Source organism: Somniosus microcephalus, chromosome 4 (assembly GCF_052327205.1).
Source record: "Somniosus microcephalus isolate GS21.2 chromosome 4, FLI_Smic_1.0, whole genome shotgun sequence".
In the NCBI taxonomy this organism is placed as follows: Eukaryota; Metazoa; Chordata; class Chondrichthyes; order Squaliformes; family Somniosidae; genus Somniosus; species Somniosus microcephalus.
In genome coordinates this window covers 138,063,623-138,069,660 of record NC_140990.1, presented here as the reverse complement: position 1 = coordinate 138,069,660, position 6,038 = coordinate 138,063,623, and the positions used below count along the sequence as shown (strand labels likewise).

Sequence of the window (6,038 nt, the reverse complement as noted above, 5' to 3'; positions counted from 1 at the left end):
TCATTTCTCCAGAAGAGCAGTGCCCAACACTGACCTTGGGGGACACCACTGTGTAAGTCTGAAGAACATCCATTAACCACTACTCTCTGTTTTCTGCCCTTTACCCAACTTCCTGTCCACGCTGCCCCACTCCCTTTAATACCATCAGCCTTCATTTGATCAACAAGGCTCCTGTCCGGCACCTGATCAAACACCTTCTGACAATCTATCGACACAACATTGACTGCATTTCCTTTCTCGCTGCACTGTGTTATTTCCTGAAATAATCGCTGCTGTCTGTCCTGAGTGAATCCATTTCACTGCCAAATGTTGCAATGTTTGCTCCACCCCACAGGGTTCCATCTGTTCAAAGCCACAACAGAAAGGTCCAGTTTTCTCCTGGAGTTTGAGAGAAATCAGCTTCAACAATGAGGCAGAGTTTCAGCCAATGAGGGAGATCCGGGCTCAGCCCCGCCCACTGGGTGCCGCAAGCCCCGCCCCTCACATACTCCGATTGGTTGGAGGCCACGCACCGCTCTTCCTATTGGTCCGGACCTCCCGTCAATCACCCGGGCAGCGTGAGCTGAGCATGCGCGGGAGAGGCTCATTGTTAGGCAGTGGCGGAGACTGAGTGACCCGGCAGGAGAAACAACAAGTGGCCTTGACACAGCAGAGGGAGCAACTCAGAGCCGGTTAGCATCAGGGTGGGCGGTGGATGTGGAACTCGCTCCCTGGACTCCTGTGTAGGGCTTTCTTGTTGCATCAGTTTGAGCTGGAGTGGAGAGGGGGGAGAAGCTGCTGGGTTTAACCCCCAGTACTTCTGAGCCCAGTGGGACCCAACAATTTCCAATGTGGAACTGTGAAGGGAGGTGGATTCTAGGGGAGATTAAGTTGCTGAACAGACACTGTCCATACAGTGTAAAAGATTATCGTTTTAGGAACAAGTATTTCTGTCAAGGCTTTCAATCCATTTTATATGTACAGATTTTTTTAATTCATTCGATATGGGTGTCACTAGCAAGGCCAGCAGATATTGCCAGTCCCCAGTTGCCCGTTGAGAAGGTGATGCTGGGCCTTCTTCTTGGACCTCTGCAGTCCGTGTGGTGAAGGTACACTCAGAATGCTGTTAGGTGAGGAGTTCCAGGATTTTCACCCAGTGACGATGTAGGAACGGCGATATATGTCCAAGTCAGGATAGTGTGACTTGGAGGGGAACTGGGATGTGATGGTGTTCCCATGCACCTGCTGCCCTTGTCCTTCTAGGTGGTGGAGGTCACGTGTTTGGGAGGTGCTGTCAAAGTTCTAGTCGAGTCGAGTTGCAGATGTATAAAGTCACTCTCCTTCACCCCTCCCCCTCCCACCTCACTCACTCTCCTCCCATAGAGGCCAGAGTCTTGTGTAGGCCCAGATCGGGTGGCGGGTTCCCTTCCCTGAAGGACAATAGTGAACCAGTTGGGTTTTTACGGCAATCCTGCAGCTTTTATGGTCACTCTTTTCTCGTGCCGGCCCCACAAATTCCCAGATTTGTTAAGCTCAATTTCACTACCTGCCTTTGTGTTTTTGTGGGTTCTCTTTCGCACTCACTGTGTCCAGTTTAAATTAATTTTACAGGGTGTTAGAAGTGGAGGATTTGCAGATGGGAAACTCAAACCAAACAGTACTTCAAGATCTGACAGAGTCACTCGATTCATCAGGACCTTTGAACATGGAAGCAGAAAGCACCGTTAAGAGCGGGGAGAAACCGTACATGTGTTCTCTGTGTGGACGAGGCTTCAACCGATCCTCTGGCCTGTCGAGACACAAGCGCAACCACACCGGGGAGAAACTATGTAAATGTGGGGACCATGGAAGTGATTCAACTACCCATTTGAGCTGGAAACTCATCGATGAGTTCACACTGGAGAGAGACAATTCACCTGCTCTATGTGTGGGAAGGGATTCATGTGTTCATCCCAACTGCTGAAACACCAGCAAGTTCACACCAGGGAGAACCATTCACCTGCTCCGAGTGTTGGAAGGGATTCACTAATTAATCAAATCTGCTGCAGCACTGGCGAGTTCACACTGACGAGAGACCTTTTAAATGCCCGGACTGCGGTAAGTGCTATAAAAGTTCCACGGAACTGACGTGCCATCAACTTGTTCACACTGACGAGAGACCGTTCAGGTGCTCTCACTGCGGGACTGGGTTCAGGCGATCATCTAACCTCACTGTACACCAGCGCACTCACACCAGGTAGAGACCATTCACCTGCTCTGAATGTGGGAAGGGATTCACTCAGTTAAGCAACCTGCTGAGACACCAACTTGTTCATACTGAGAAGAGACCTTTTAAATGTTCTGACTGTGAGAAGATATTTAAAAGAAAAACAGATCTGCTGACACACCAGCGAGTTCACACCGGGGAGAGATCGTTCACCTGCTCTGAATGTGGGAAGGGATTCACTTGTTTATCCAACTTGCTGAAACACCAGCGAGTTCACAAATGACCGCAGGGGTTGGATTCTGCTGTTGTTGCTGCTGTTAATCACATCCAGGACTGAACCATGTTCATTCTGACAGTTGGGGTTTGTTTCTGCTGATGTTAAACTCCAGTCCGGTTACAGGGGTTATTAATATTTTGGATATATGTCAAATAAATCAGCTTAGCTTTAAACACATTGTTGTGGATTTTTGACGTTCCCACCTGAGTGTTTAGCATCACCTGGCTGGAGCTCAGAAAGGACAATCTGGGGGAGGATCGTACGGCGGGAACAGAACTACAGCCTGGACACAGTCCTTCAGGGCCACACTGAGAGGGGCAAACAGCACTTTGGTCTTTCTCATCTCTCCTCACTGACAGCAAAGTCGCTGTGCGGGTTAATCTTGAGCCCTGTAAGGAATGTGTCCCAGCTGCTCTCTTCCATGGGTCAGAGCTCCTGGACATGGAACAGAAGGCTCCTTTACAACTGTGTTTAGAGTCAGGAAGAACAACGGTGAATGCTGGAAACGTGCTGTCAAATCAGAGATTGGTGTCAAACTGCGATCTGTTCCTGACTGAAAGTGAAACGGCAGGGTTAAGTTTCCAGTCTAAAAATGACTGGTAATTATTCCACGAAGATTTAATATGTGTGTCTGACAATCCTGAGTCTACCATTTTAAGGCAAGTGTTAGCTCTTTTCAAATAAACCCGTTTAAAATAAATTGGTTAAAGTCTGCATTAAAATAGCACAGGGAGGAATTCACAGGAGCCTGTTAACTGCTGGTATAATTCTACAACAGGCATTTGATCTCCAGATAAAGAAGGACCTGCAGCGTGTTTCCAGGAATTTCCCGTTTTATTGATGTGTGCGTGTTAGACACCAGGATAACTAAAAATACACGACCCGGAACATCCACGGGGTTACTCCAGGATCACTCCCGCTGAGGAACTCCACCACTGACCCTGTACCAATCATCACCCACTGGAGGTTTATATCAGAAGCTTCTGTGTGATGGTGAGGTGGTCACTGGACAATAAAGTGCAGAGACTGGTGGGTAGCTGCAAATTATCCTCGCTGTGATTTAATCCCCTTTCCCACTGAATACTGTGGACAGACAGGCTCACCTTGGGAATGGAATGGTCATTGTGACATCACTTTCTAAACAAGAGCCCACAAGACAATGTGTTATCAATAAATGTTAAAGGGATTCAACGCTCTGAAGTTACATTAAGAGGAAATAAAAGGCTGAAAAATAATTGGTGAAGATAATTTAGCTCTGTGGAATTCACTCGCACACATTAAGGATGATGTGTTTTGTTTACACACACACATATAACAAACCCTTTGGCCCCGATTTTCGGCTTGTGTGGGAAATGGTCGGGTTTCCCCGAATGTGGGGTTTCTGACACACAAAAAAATGTGTCAGCCAGCTCCACGCAATTTCCCCTCAAGTGGCCAATTAATTTCCAGCATGTGGGCAGCCTTGCTAATTGTCCAATTCTAGTCAGAAAGCCCCACAGTATGTCACCATTCGTGGTGCTTTCAAGGTCCATAGCAAGCACTGCATCCTCTGAAGGCTTCCAAACAAACCATACAGGATGGCAGAGGAGCCTGCAGCAGCTGTGGCCAGTGCCAGACCCCGAGCTGCCTCCAAATTCGATGAAGCTTCACTGCAGGCATTATTGGATGGGGTTAGGGCCCACAGGGAGGTCCTCTTCCCTAGGTCAGGCAGGAAGAGGCCTCCCACTGAGACCAAGGCTGCATGGATGCAGGTGTCAGCTCAAATGTGCATGTAACCTTGGCATCACATCTCTAACTCCTTCCTCTACTCCCCCACAGGACCATCCAGAGCCCCCGTCCCCACTGTGGAGGAGGAAGAGGCTGTGCAGCCAGACTCCTCAGAGGAAGCTCCAACCTCTGAGGGCGCAGCGTCAGCAGAAGTAAGCGCACCCAGCACCAGCGCAGACACTCACACCTCGGGGGGACCTTCGGGACATAGAGTAGTGTTGTCACCTGGTGCTTCACAGCTCACAAGTGAGCCTCAGTAGATTCTGGAGACAGGGACAGCAGTGGAGAGTCCTCGTCGGAGGGCGCAGGACTCTGCCAGCTCAGTTGCGCTGCATGTCGACCCTCTGCCTCTGGGTCCATCCGCAAGAGAAGAGGTGATGGATCTCCATGCACAGATGCAAGAGTCTCTGGCAGGTTTTGTCTCCAGGGTCGCTGCAAGTGTGGAGCGAATGGAGGAGTCCATAGCAACCATAAGCAGAGCCTTTGTGGAGTCATTGGCGCAGGAACGCATCACCATAGAAAGGTTGGCAACCTCCATGGAGGAGATAACTCGCCAGGGTACGGAAAACATGGTGAGTGCTCATAAGAGAATGACATCTCTTGAGCAGCGTTGGCCATCTATTGAACAGAGAAACCAGACCTTCATGGAACTCCTTCTGAGTAGGACTGCCAGTGCAGAAACGGGTCCCACTGGCCCCCTAAAGCGCAGCAAGGTGCTCTCAAGCCACTTCCAAGCGCTGACCCCTTCTGGTCTGTGCAGCTTCAGGTGAGTGAGCAGCAGCCTGGTGCTCCTGGTGCTCATCCTGCTGTTCCTGGTTCTGCTGCTGCCGCCTCTGCTGCTGGAGATCCTCTAATGGCAAGAAGGGAAGGAAATAAAGGCGTCCCATGCTTCTCGTAGATGCCTCCGCTGAGGAAGCGCTGACTGAGGGTGGCGAGAGGGGCTTCCCAGGAGATCGCATTGGAAAAGTGTGTGAGGCTCCAACCTTCCACAGCTGTGCCCAAGCCTTGAAGAAGTAGCCCCAAACCTGCAACAACAAGGTTCTTCAACATACAAATGCTGTTCCTTTAAATCGCAGCTTTCCCTGACCTGCAGCTGACAGCTAGCAAACCGCCAAGCTTCACGCCAGGTTTCATCAGCGGGGTTCCCCGCGGGCGTGTTTTGCGTGGGGAACCCCTGAAAGTCGCAAGGGCAGCCTAAAATCGGCTTAAACAAGGTGATAATTGATCATTACTGTTCCGACGGCCAGTCCCGCCAGCGGTGGGCGGGACTGAAGCGGGTCGGAGAGAAACGGCGGTCAGAAAGTCGGACGGGGTGGGGAATCAGGCGGGGCAGGGGTCGCAACCCGCTTTTTCGGCGATTTTCCGCCCCCGGCCGCATGAAAAGCCGCCGACGGCTGCCAGAAAATTGACCCCTTTGTGTGAGCGCTTTTCAGTTGTTCTGCTTAACACGATGGGAATATCTTCAGTGGCCTTTAGGACCCTGCGGCAGCCCATTAGGCGGGGCCCGCTGGGTCAGGATATAAAGAGACCGCGCGCTGTTCCTCCTCCCACTGCCTGGGGGAATGGGCCAGATATTTAAAGGGACAGGGACTCCCCTTTCTCTGCCTATTTATAGTTAAAGGGACATTCCCGCTTATCTTTGGAGTGTCGGCAGACTTCACTAACAAAGCTCCCATTAACATTCGCTCCATTCTGTCCTGTGCAGTGATTGTAAACCTGTCTGTTTCAGTGACTTGCGCCTTTCTAAAATGTCTCACTATTTTTGATGATCCATTTGACTTGTTTGTTTAATAGTGAAAGTCTTCACAA

General features: G+C 50.3%; 1 pseudogene; it reads left to right on the top strand.

Annotated features, from left to right (window-relative positions):
* Positions 1-692: 692 nt before the first annotated feature.
* LOC147119834 (uncharacterized) overlaps positions 693-6,038 on the top strand; it is a 31,607-nt pseudogene continuing 26,261 nt past the window's right edge.